Source organism: Phasianus colchicus, chromosome 5 (genome assembly GCF_987193195.1).
Source record: "Phasianus colchicus chromosome 5, bPhaCol1.hap1.1, whole genome shotgun sequence".
Taxonomy (NCBI): domain Eukaryota; kingdom Metazoa; phylum Chordata; class Aves; order Galliformes; family Phasianidae; genus Phasianus; species Phasianus colchicus.
The window spans coordinates 57727133-57739882 of record NC_143440.1 but is presented as its reverse complement, the minus strand read 5'-3'; the positions used below and the strand labels follow the sequence as shown (position 1 = coordinate 57739882).

Below are 12750 nucleotides of genomic sequence, written 5' to 3'. Positions count from 1 at the left end.
CTTTGGCATGCAGAGGAGGTGCCCCACACTCAGGGCACAGCTGATACACATATAAGCATGATGCCCCTTTTCACCCCACCCCTAAAAAAAGACAACCAAGAAAAAAAAATCAATTGAGATATGAGCTACGTTTCATTTCTGAGACCCCCAATTGCTGCTTGCAGGAAAACATGAATAATTAAATGAGAGAATCGTCATTCAGCCCAACTTTTACCTGGTCTAAAATTTAAAATTAAAAAAAATGACCATTTTGAAGACAAAAAAATTGGCAGGCACTTAATCTTTATTTTGCACTGCTGTCTTTTCCCCTGCTTTGAGAAAATCTGCTTCCACATGTAACCAAGCAATTATGTTTGAAGAGCATTAGCCATCCTAATGAATGGTGATTTATCAGTGGTGAGGGAACGTTATCCCAGTCTGACCCTGTAAGAGCGAGAGGATGCCACTGAGTCTCTTCAATTAACAGCGACAGTGTCAGATCCTAAAAGGTCTGCAGAACTCTCCCAGGGCTGAGCCACGTCCAGAACAACTTCAAGACCATTTTTTAAGGACACTGAAGTTTTTCTTGCTGTTGTCTTGATTGCTTTTTAAAACTTGATGGCAAAAGGATGAAGACCTGGAGAGGATACAGAGGGTTTGAGTAAAGGAAGATCCCTTCTCCATCTCCAGTAGGTCTTTGTGAATGTGCATAGAGCAGCACTGATGGGATCAAGCAGAGCTCCTTCCAACCCTTCTCAGCAGTAAAGGTGAGTTCATTAACAAAGAAGAAAGCTCTCCTGCAGATTGTGAGTGTGCATGCCTGCATTCACTGCCTGTGTGTGCAATCCTACATCAGCATAACCAACAGTAAGCCAGAGGACCATGTTGGGATTGCATTGCATTGTTTTGTTAGCAGACATCACATCACCGTGGGGCTGGTGGCACTGCCAGCATCCATGGGTCGGCATCACCCTAGAGAAACAGGGGCACGTGTCGTAGCAGAAAGGAAGAAATTCCTTCTTCACAGGTGGTGAGGCCCTGGCACTGCCCAGAGCTGTGGGTGCCCCATCCCTGCAAGTGCCTGAGGCCGTGGATGGGCCCTGGGCAGCCTGAGCTGGAGGGCACCCAGCCTACAGCAGGGGTCTGGGCACTGTGAGGTTCCTCTCAACCCAACCGTGCTGTGGTTCTGTGATTGAGACATGAATTTGAGATTACAAGTTAAAAGGTAATGAGTATATTGTCAGGAAAAAAGTGAAATGGTGTTTTAATAGAGACTAAACACATACCTTAAAACAGTGTCATCTGAGGGCTGTGCACCAAAGATATTTAATCCAGTATGGCATTACATTTCCTATTTGACCTGATAAATGGGCTTTCTTCACCCTCTAATCTGCAGGGGAATTAAAGTCCCAGGCTATCTGTACTACTGCAAATAAATTATATGTTTATTTTAATCCCTTTGAAGTTTCCCCTCTGACAAATTGTAATGTTATAAATAATTTCAGAAGTCTTTCAGGAAGATAAAACAAGAGTTTAATAATCATAATTCACAAACCAAACATGACACTTGTGTTTAAATGGAAACACAGCACCGTTCTGCCAAAAGAAGGAAAGACAGAACCTGAAAAGCAGCACACTGGCCTTCTGCTAAGCAAGATGGGATCCAACTGGTGCCAAGGTGTGCAGCACATCCCCCGAGATGTCTGCATACAATTTCCAGATGTCCCCACACAAGATCTCCAGGCACTGCCCCTCCAGACACAGCCTTTGTATTTCAGCCCAAGGATGGATCACACAACCTCATGTCAGAGCCAACTTGTCAAAAACCATCAGCTCACCAACACGATGGGAAGGGCTGACTCACAAGGCACCTCTCCTGGGAAATGCTGCCACACCACCACCAGTGACCACTCTGTCTTTGCCTCACTGATGATGCCAAAGCCTCTGCTTTGAGAGAGGAACAGAAAAGCAGCTAATTGACCTCCAGATCTGTAAGATATGAGCTACTACATCTTGCTGAGAGATAGCAGTGGGAGCTGTTGGAGAGGGTCCAGAGGAGGGCCATGAAGATGATCAGGGGGCTGGAGCACCTCCACTACAAAGACAGGCTGAGGGAGCTGGGCTTGTTCAGCCTGGAGAAAAGAAGGCTGCGGGGTGACCTCATTGCAGCCTTTCAGTACCTAAAGGGAGCCTACAGACAGGAGGGGAGTCAACTCTATGAAAGGGTGAGTGACAGCAGGACAAGGGGAAATGGTTTGAAGGAGAGAAGATTGAGGTTGGATGTCACAGGGAAGTTCTTTGCTATGGCAGTGGTGAGGTGCTGGAACAGCTGCCCAGAGAGGCTGTGGATGCCCCGTCCATCCCTGGAGGTGTTCAAGGCCAGGTTGGATGGGGCCCTGGGCAGCCTGGGCTGCTCTGAAATGTGGAGGTTGGTGGCCCTGTGTGTGGTGGGGGGTTGGAGCTTCGTGATCCTTGAGGTCCCTTCCAACCCTGGCCATACTGTGATTCTATGATTACCTGAAAGACTGACTTTTCCCAACAGTTACTCAGTCCAAGATACACAATATCACATAACCCAGTTGCCTTTTTTTTTTTCCTTTCTGCTTTTTGAACCATCAAGTGGCAGAAGGGGAAATGAAAAAGCAGAAAAGAAAAACTCTACAAAGGGCATATTGGTCCATTATGCAAAATTTTAAACCAACTTGTCTTTGGCTCTCTATTGCTCAAATGCAATTCTATTCCTTCCCTTCGGGCCATTATTAACACTTTTATAATGAGTAACTGAAATAAAACTCAAGTGAATAAATATGCTCAAGGCATTTTGTTATTTCTGCAATTAGAGAAAAACTGTCACAGTAAAGCTAAAAGCATTTGGGAAATTATATTCAAGGAAACACTCACCATAACCACAGTAATCCTGGGGCTGCTCTTAGCAGTTGCAGTGATCACTGGGAGGAAGCTGGTGCTCCATCATTAGCTAGTGATACAGGATGGTTCGTCATGTGCCACGACACTGCGCCATCTGCTGAAGTTCAGTAGTGGAGAGAATCAAAGGTCTGCCACATCTTGCATTGGCAGTGCTGAGAAAATGCCATACAGTTAAAAAAATAAGAATAATAATCCTTTAGGATAAGATTGAATGGTTTAAAACTGAGACAGGGCAGGTTTAGGTTGGATATGAGGAGGAAGTTTTTCAGCCAGAGGGTGGTGAGGCACTGGAACAGGTTGCCCAAGGAGGTTGTGGATGCCCCATCCCTGCATGTGGCTCTGGGCAGCCTGGGCTGCTGGTTGGCAACCTCCACACAGCAGGGGGTTGGGACTGGATGAGCACTGTGGCCATTCTATGATTCTATGATTCTAATACACATGGCAGACTGCTGCCTGGCAACAGGTGCACCAAGTCTCTTATCAGTCATTTCACCTCTCTGCTTGTTGATCTGACCTGCTGAATGACACCCTGAGCCCATCTGCAGAACTCAGATCTCCCTGTAAATAAAGGTGGGTAAGAAGTATCAATGTTTTAAATAAACTTACTTCAGAATGTAACCATAGAATACAATATGGCTGCAGATAAAAACTTGGAACTATGTTTTCAATTTCAAATGTGTTCAGAGTAAGGTAAGAAACTCCTGTATATTTCAATAGCACAACTCTTGAAGAACTCCTGTTTCCAAATATATTGCTTTTAGGATGTTCAACAGCATTGGAAAGACCTGCAAGTAGACTATTTCACAAACAGCATTGCCTATGAGAACGGAAAGATTGGGCAATGTTTAATAATCTATGTCCTGTTTTTGGGGTGTGTGAAATAAATCAAATAAGGCATTTTACAGGGAGAGCAGGAGAGAGAAGGTGCAGTCTGCTCAGCACCTTCATTATTTGTCTTCAGCTTCAAAGCTGAAAGCTCCAAAGGCGACATATAATGATGCCTCTTAATCAGCAGAGTAATCATGGCATAGCTGTGTTACATTACTCTCTCCAGAATGGGGAGAGGACACTGCAGACTGATGTGCAACAAGGGTTTAAAATCCTTCCAACAAGATTCCTAATCCATTACGTCTCGTGCTGTGCTGCTCTGTTATCAAGGCTGAGAGCAGCAGAAGGAAAGCAGTCACATACAATTTGCAGGCAGTTGAGAAGCAGCACAGTCAGTATCTCCCCTCTGCTGCATCTCCTTTCTTCAAAGACAAATAATGCAGAATTAAAATATTGTGTTAAAAAGCAATGTGTTCTTGACCTCCAGAGCTTCAGAAGGTTCAGCACAACCCCTGACAGAGCAGGACTGTCCTGCAAGCACACAGAGCCTTCCTCTCCAGCATCCTGCAGTGCTCTGGGCTGCAGCCAGCAGAATGCATGCCCACAGGTAAGCATTATGGATGATGAACAGCACTGGATTTGCAGACGGGTTCAGACCACACGTACATGGCATAGTCTTAGCAACCCCAGCTCTCACTCCACACCCCCAGGGCATGGGGTTGTAGGGTGATGCCAGAAATCAGGGCTCTACAGGAAGCACTGATGTAGTGAGGGTAACTCTGAACACATTCTATGTCTCTGCCCTTAGTCAAGAAGCATAAACAATGCCCAAAAGACAGCAGAGCAGATAATTGATGCACAGAGTAGATATCCACAGGCTTCTGATGAGAGACTGGTCTGGAACATGCAGAGGTGCCACGAGACAAAAGCAGCCCTGCAGAGAGAAATAGCTGCTCTGTGGCAAAGCCTGCAGGTCCAGACCCAAAGCACAACCCAGTTTGTGGTGTTCAGCTGCAGCTGGGAATGCAAAGGGAAAACTCTGCTTACATTGCTTCTGTCCCCGGGTCACAACGAGTGGACTTAGAAATACTCAGAGCACCAACTGCATTCTCTGGATTGAAAACTTAGCTTTCACTAAGGATAACGTGAATTTTAAGTCACTTTACAAGAGATACTTGTTTTTAAAAACAGAAATCCATGCTTGATGCTCAGCACAAGAGTCAGAGAAGCATCTGCAATTCACTTGCCCAGGGCTGCTGCTGCCACACAGTCAGTGGGTACCTGTGACAACAAGGACTGGCCTTGGTGATGCAAACATGGAAACCAAGTCAGACTCAAAGTCCCTGTCCTGACCACTCTTTCTTTCAATAAAAGACTATTGAAACAAAATATTTTCAATCACAAATGCCAGTCTTGTATCCTGGCACAGCTATGCCTCGAGCCAGTCTTTGTACACCATGCTGCCCCTTCCCTGGGAAAAGATGCCATGAAATCCCAATGAGAGGATGCATAGAGCATCACAGGATATTAGTGCAACCCAAATCCTGCACGACAGCACCTCTAGCCTTGGCCAAATGCTTCCATTTGCCATTTTTGCTAGGAACTCCAAGTCAGCCATAGGCACATCCTCCAAGTTTTGCTGTGTTGACTTCAGTCTTTCACGAGATGAACATAGCAGCGTTTCTTCATCAGGTGGTAATGACTGAGGGGGTCATCTCTGCAGGACAGTGTCATCATAAATAGCCTGGCGAAAGCCTCGGCACATCTTTTGAGATGATAATGCAGAAGCAACCATTTCCTCTCCTCTTGAAGGCTGCGTTAGTGCTGTTACCGGCGTTATTCCTGCATGCTGACGCTGAGCAGCACACGAAATGAAGGCTGCTTTCGCCACCTGGTGCTACTATCGGTAATTACAGGAGATGGCTTATGGGATCCCTTAGTGCTTAATATGCCTTCTCAAGGAAGTCGCACGTGAAACCGGGCTATTTTAATTGCCATCAACAGAACGAGATGGCAAAAAGGTGCCAAACAGTAACAGTGCCAATAGCAACACCGCAGAAATGCAGTCTTTAGAGGGGACAGAAAATAGTTGCTCTTTCCTCCGTTTTCATCCTCTTTGCAAAGCCAGTAGGATGAGGTGTGGGGCTTGGTGCATCCCCTAGGCTGAGCATCCTACTTGCTTACCTCAGCACAACCAACTGTGTGGTGGGAGCTTTGGATCTGCAGGGCTGGCAGGAAGGGTCCTGCAGCTAACTGATGCCAATTCAGCTTTTATATTCAGATATGCTATTTATCCTCCAGAATAAATCACTTCAAAGCCCCTCAAAGCTGGCTGGAAACTTCCCACTGATATGAATGGACGTTAAGGCTCCAGCACTGTGATTCTGAATCCATCTGAGATCGCAGGCTGACCTGCACCCAAAACACCCATCTCCTGTATAACACAAAAATAACTTCCCAGCATAACTCAGGTTCAGTGCAGGAATTAGCACTACAGCACATGCTGTTAAGCCCTGGATTGCTTTTCACTTTACCATCAAATTAGGAGAAACTCTGATATATAGACACGATCATTTGTATTTAAGTACCCAGCTCCTCCTGCTTGAGCACAGGTGAGCTTTGGCAGGAGGCTTGCAAGATGTGAGTCTTGCAGTTTGTGCTGTTGTCCTTATGGCAGGGACACTGTGACACCCCATGGACAGGGCAGAGGGCACTGCTGCCATGGTGAGCACAGCACAGCCACAGCCACCACCAGGAGCAGCCCGACCCCCCAGCACCAGGGTTTGGGCATCATCCCTGTAGTTGTGTGGGGGACCTTGGCACCATGGAACAATGCAAACTGCATTCAGGATAGCCAGCTGTGGGGCCATGAGCACAGCAAAAAGAAGCAGCCCTGAGAGGGGCTCTGACCTCTGATTGTTACCACTGCTGCATTTGACAGCAAAGGAATCAGCAGACAACCAACAGGGCAAAAATCAGCACCTGGAGCAATTCAATTTGAGAGTAATTGCATAAATTACGTAATGAGAAAAAGATTAGCTGAATTAGGGTTTCTGTGTGAATTCAGAATGCAGATAGCATGACCACAGCCTGTGCCTTGAGCATGCCCCTGCTCTGTAGTAGTAATGACCCCTATTACTGCACATAGCATCTCATCTGATGACAGAAATGCTTCCAGTTCCAAACAACCCCAAACTGAGGTCTGCAGAATCAGCTCTTCCCCCAACCCGGCAGCACCTCCATGACACTGTGAGCACCGAGCAAAGCTGGAGCCTGACAGAAGTAAAGCAACATCTTGAGCTGACACAGCCACATGAGGCTGACCTTGGGTTGCTTCTGACTAAAATGAATTAGCTGGCAGAGAGAATCAGGTGGAAAGCTGAAACTATCATTTTCCAGTGATATTCAAGGTAAAAGCCTTAGGAACAATCTTTTGTCAGTTTCTGAGACTTGATTAACTGCCTTAATTTCATATGATTGATGGCTTTCAGATCTCCGGAGGTCCAAGTCGCCATACACATCTTGTTACTGGGGTGTCTTCAAAAAGCCTTTCTCCAAGAATCCTACAAGCTGATTGAGAGCCACAGCCCCTGCTCCCCAGCAGACCTTGCCATGCTGAGCCCTCATGCTCTCCCTGGAATCACATTCTGAGGGGATGCAGAGATCAAGACAGATGGAGAATGGCTGTCCCACCTGCTGAAACCCCAAAGGGAAATTATGTCTGCTGCAAAAACATCAGAGACACCTCCTTCTCTTCTGGTCTTCCGGGGAAATGGCTCAAGAGTACATGAGAGGTGCTCAGAGAATGTCTGGATCTGGGTCCCTCTAGGTATCATCAGATCCCCTGTGGCCTCTGTGCTGGCACTCCAGTCCTGCTGATTGTGCTCTTTAGCACCATAAATGCTGCCTTTGGTCTCACCTCAACACCAGTTCAAGAGCTCTGTGGCGTAGGGCAGAAAAGAAGGAAGAAAGAAACCTTATGAAAACACTTAAGGCTGCCCAGAGAGGCTGTGGATGCCCCGTCCATCCCTGGAGGTGTTCAAGGCCAGGTTGATGGGGCCCTGGGCAGCCTGGGCTGCTCTGAAATGTGGAGGTTGGTGGCCCTGCCTGTGGTGGGGGGTTGGAGCTTCATGATCCTTGAGGTCCCTTCCAATCCAAGCCATTCTAAGATTCTATGATTCTATTAAAACCTTGCTGAGCAGTCAGCTAAACACTGCTCATTAAGGCTGCTGTCCATGCGTGCAGTAAGAGAACCAGCCAAAGCCAACTTCATTCCCTTCTGTGATCACCAGCAGATGCTCCCAAGGTGTCAGCAGTGACAGAGGCCCAGGGAAGAGCTTTCAGTCTTGCAACCTAAAGTTGTGACCAAAATGCAAATAGAAAGCGAAGAGCATGAAATGTGAGTATTAGCCTCGTCACCTCGTACCATTTGGCACATCAGCATGTGTTCTTGCTTCTCAGTTCTTGGTAAATACAGGGAAGCTGAACACTTGGACTTCTCACTACAAACAAAGTCAATGTAATACACTGAACGAATATGAAGTAGATAAATACACATGCACCACACAAGCCTTATACAAGACATCAGTAGAGCACTGGTAGCTGCATCATTAATTACGTGTCAGAGGTTAAAACAGTAGAGCCTCCTGCAAAAATGCACAATATTTTATGCAGCACAAGGTCCATAATGGATAAAAAATTCATCCCACTTCTGCCCTGGTTAATAGAATGCAAGAACTACAGGATCTATAAATAAAGTACCAAGGCTGACTTGCTTCTGCTGTACTTAATGGTAGGAAATTGTATAAAAGAGTTGCTCAGGCAGTCAATGACCTTGAAAAGTTCATGTGAAGAGAGTACTCACAGGGAGATGATGCTGTCCTGAGGTGGGCTTCTAAGCAAGGCTATGGCATCAAACAAACAGCAGAGCTGCAATCTTCTCATTTGCATTATGGAAAGTAAGGACGTAGCTCACGTGAATTGAGCTGAATTACACATGGACTGGATTATTATTTATTTGTACTAATACAGAAAATTAAAAGCAGTCTTACGAGGGTATCACCCAATTCTCTCAGCACTTTCAGATGCATCCTGTCTCATTCCATGGACTTGTGTGGATCAAATTATCATAGAAGCAGTCCCTGAATAGATACTTACCCACTGCTGGTCATTTTCTCCTTGAAAACCTTCCCTAGGCAGAGAGGCTCAAGAAATCCTGCTGACAGAAGCAAAGAAAGCATCAAGTTCTTCATTGCCTGCTGTCGCTGCATCACCCACCCCGCTCAGCAAATGGCTCACATGTTCCTTATTTGGACTACTGCTAATGCAGTAGTAGAAGCTCTACTTGTTGCCCTTGACGTTCTTTGCAAGTCTCAAATCCAAGTGCCATTGGGCTTTCCTGATACATCTCAACATGCCCAGGCAATATTTTTAAATGTCTTTTCTGCAGCCTGTGTCTGCCTCCACCTTCAATGCATGGAAGCTCCATCCTGACTTCCCTGTCCTGCCAAACTTAATTTCTCCTAATGCATTTACTTTTCTCACTGCGGTAGGGATGGACAGGGCTTCTGCTTGAAGGGTGATGTACTGCAAGGCTGTGGAGAGTGGGACTGCATTCATCAGAGGCTTTAATCTTCATAAAGGAATTATTTTTAATGACATTATCACGGTGGTTTTTTGCACAGGGCTGAGAATCCAAAGTGGTAAAACATTTAGGAATCTCTATTGTTACACTGTGCCCATCTCAAGATGTAGAGATTTGATTTTGCTAAAGTGCAAAGAAGAACATCACAGGATCACAATCCACAGTTGAAAGCGTGGACTCTGTAAGACACCACCCACTGCCTTACCAATTTCTACACATAGGAAGTACCCTCCTCTCTGCTGGACCTCCAAACTGCCTGGGGTTTGCAGGTCAAGCTAGGCTCTTCTTAACTCATATCTGCAGGAAATGAGGACTGAAAGTGTTCTGATTCACAAGCAGGTTCACAATAGCATCACCAGTGGAACCTTACACAAACTCTTCTCCATCTTCTCTCCAGAAACGTTATTTCCATGGGCCTTCTGCCCTACTATATCTTAGCAAACTGTAACCATGAATTCTTTCTGTTGTTCCTATAGTGGGAATGTCACACATCAGCAGGGACATCCAGGAAAACAAAGCTGCTTTTCCCTTGGAGGCTCCTTTAACTCTTTGAAACGGTAGATAACAGCAGGACAAGGGGAAATGGTTTGAAGTTGAGGGAGGGCAGATTGAGGTTGGACGTCAGGGGGAAGTTGTTTGCTGTGAGAGTGGTGAGGTGCTGGAACAGCTGCCCAGAGAGGCTGTGGATGCCCCGTCCATCCCTGGAGGTGTTCAAGGCCAGGTTGGATGGGGCCCTGGGCAGCCTGGGCTGCTCTGAAATGTGGAGGTTGGTGGCCCTGCCTGTGGTGGGGGGTTGGAGCTTTGTGATCCTTGAGGTCCCTTCCAACCCAAGCCATTCTGTGATTCTGTGAGGCTATTGCTGGCTGCAGCAGTGCCTGCAGGCTCCCTGAATCACTCACAACAACAACCCTGCTCCTGCTAGGAGATCTGGTTATTTCCCACTGATGATGGGCTCTGCCAGACTTTGGAATGTCAGCTCCAGTCCAGCATCTCCCAAATGTTAACCTTTGGACTATTTTTCCCTTTAACTGAAAGTGATATTGGAACATCCAACAGACCTTGCGATAGCCAGGAAAAGAAGCATTCTAATGTTTTCAGGTGTAAAGTGAAGTTTCCCAAACAAGTGGAAAACAAAGACAACTTTGTGACCTGGTAGTGGCCTGTCATTGTCTACAGGGAAACTACAGGAAAGAAGGGGACAGACTCTTCAGCAAGGTCTGTGGTGACAGAACAAGGGGAAATGGCTTCAAGCACAGGGAGAGTAGATTTAGGTTGGATATAAGGAAAAAGTCTTTTACAGTGAGGGTGGTGAGACACTGGAACAGGATGCCCGGTGATGTGGTAGATGATCCATCCCTGGAGACTTTCAAGGCAAGGCTGGACCAGTCCCTGGGTAACCTGATGGAGCTGTGGTGTCCCTGTATGATACAGGGGAGTTGGACTAGATGGCCTTTAAAGGTCCCCTCCACCTCTAAGAATTCTATGATTCTATGGGAAAAGGTCCTCAGTAATGTTACTCATCACTAACATGGAGCGCTTGCCTCTTCCTGTAGTCTTCCCAAACTGTAAAATGCTTCAGAATAAATGGCCAGGAAAGACTTTCTGTCCAGAAAAACACAATTGTTGCTGCCAGCATGAAAAATTTCTGCATTGCTCATTCTTGCCCTTCTCTCTTTACAACTTAAGTACACACACATCTCTTCTGCTCTTTTTAAAGATGCTTCTCAGTGTCAAGGAATAAACATAGTCATGATGTTCTGATGATTTCCTACAGAAATCCCAAATGATTTGGGGAGAGAGTATACACTGAGATGAGAACTTAGGGAGGAAACAATATCCTTATCATACCACATGTCGCTCAGACAGAAAACCTTGGAAGAAAAGGTATCATTTATGCAGCTTAGGTGTGACAGCATCAGGGGAAAACACTTCAGTGAAGGTTGGTTTGCTTTGAGAAAACAGTAGGAAGAGCTGATGAGATTTTGTAGAAATTCAAATCAGTCCCTTCATGTTTTGTAAAGAAATGGTTCCGTGTCCTCAGGAGTGGTGCACAGCCCAGAATGGTTGAGATGAGTTCAAATGAGGCTTAGCTCTGGCAGCCAGAGTGGATCAACAAGAAGGAAGGAGCTTGTCCCACCATCATTATTTCATTCCAAAACATGTTCACTGTCAGCACAGTGATGAGTCAGCTCCGAGTTCTGTGGCACTGAAGGCTGTAAACATACAAAGGCAGTCAACCAACAAGAGTAAGGAAAGCATTCATGCATTCATGTCAGAGAGGATCAATGCAGGTTAAGGAATCACCCAAAAGACACTTGCTTTTATGCATTAGGTTACTGCTCCTGGTGGTGATGGGTTGACATTTGGAGTAAGAATTTCTAGTGGTTTCCAACCTACAATTCTGCCCTAGAGCACTGCAGACATGTGGGGCAACCCGAAACACCTTCCTTGCTCACATAAAGTCCTGCCAGAATGAGAAACCAAGTCCATGATTTGGATATCTCATAGCTGCACCAAGGTTTGTCACCTCACCTTCCAGCCACCAGCTCTCATGGGAGTGCTGTGGTAAGAGGACATCGCTGGCAGCTTCTTCTCTATGAAAGCTCTAACACAGCAGCAACATTTAGCAAGGCAAACTGTAGCTTATAACATAACAAATAACCAGCAGCCATGAAGATATCCTTTGGAGGATCAGTAACATTCACCATGGTGTTAAATCCTGCTGTGAAATAGGATAAATACAGACCAAACCTGGTGGCAGCCAGAACTGTCTGTTCAAAGCTTTCCTGCCTGCATCCTGTGTTTTGGGGCTGGTAAAGGAACAAAACAGCATGTTTCTGTGTTCTCATCTCTGTTTCTACTGTTTTTCTCCTCTGTTCTGAAGGAATGCTGTGCAAGAAAGTTGAGTGAGGACACAAGAAGGTGAAATTGAGATTTCAGAGCTTTCAAAGCAATAATTTCAGAGAAAAACACGTAGCATAAAGTTGCAACATTCTGACATCCTCCATGGTTGTGAAAGAAGGAAGCTGCTTGCCCAGTTTAGCTCATAAACCCTGAGGAAAGAGATCTTACAAGGGAAGCTCTCCCCTCAGCAGGAAAACAGCCAGATTTTGATCTGCCAGCACCTGTATCAATCACATGAGAGCTCATGCCTTGATTCTGCCAGAAGGGATGATTCTGCGTACCTGACTGGACACCAGCAGGCAAGTTGTTTGTATTTGTGACAAAGAAGGCCTTCTCCTCGCTGTGAAAGACACTTCTAAAGAATAAAGCAACTTCAAGACACGATCACTCGTCCCTTGCTAAAATAGAAACCTTCAGTCCTGCAGCATCTAAAGGACTAAATTTTCGGAAATACTTGTTATACTTTT

The 12750-nt window shown here is 45.9% G+C and overlaps 2 long non-coding RNA genes across 2 annotated transcripts; one reads left to right on the top strand and one right to left on the bottom strand.

Moving 5' to 3' along the window:
- Window positions 1-275: 275 nt before the first annotated feature.
- On the bottom strand, window positions 276-10029 carry LOC149917960 (uncharacterized). Its single transcript, XR_016467178.1, has 3 exons — window positions 8893-10029; window positions 2881-3004; window positions 276-616 (listed from the first exon to the last, which is right to left on the bottom strand). It is a non-coding gene; the product is annotated as an uncharacterized LOC149917960 (long non-coding RNA).
- On the top strand, window positions 3220-7207 carry LOC116236664 (uncharacterized). The gene is made up of 3 exons (XR_004168594.2): window positions 3220-3477; window positions 4223-4342; window positions 4927-7207. It is a non-coding gene; the product is annotated as an uncharacterized LOC116236664 (long non-coding RNA).
- Window positions 10030-12750: the final 2721 nt, after the last annotated feature.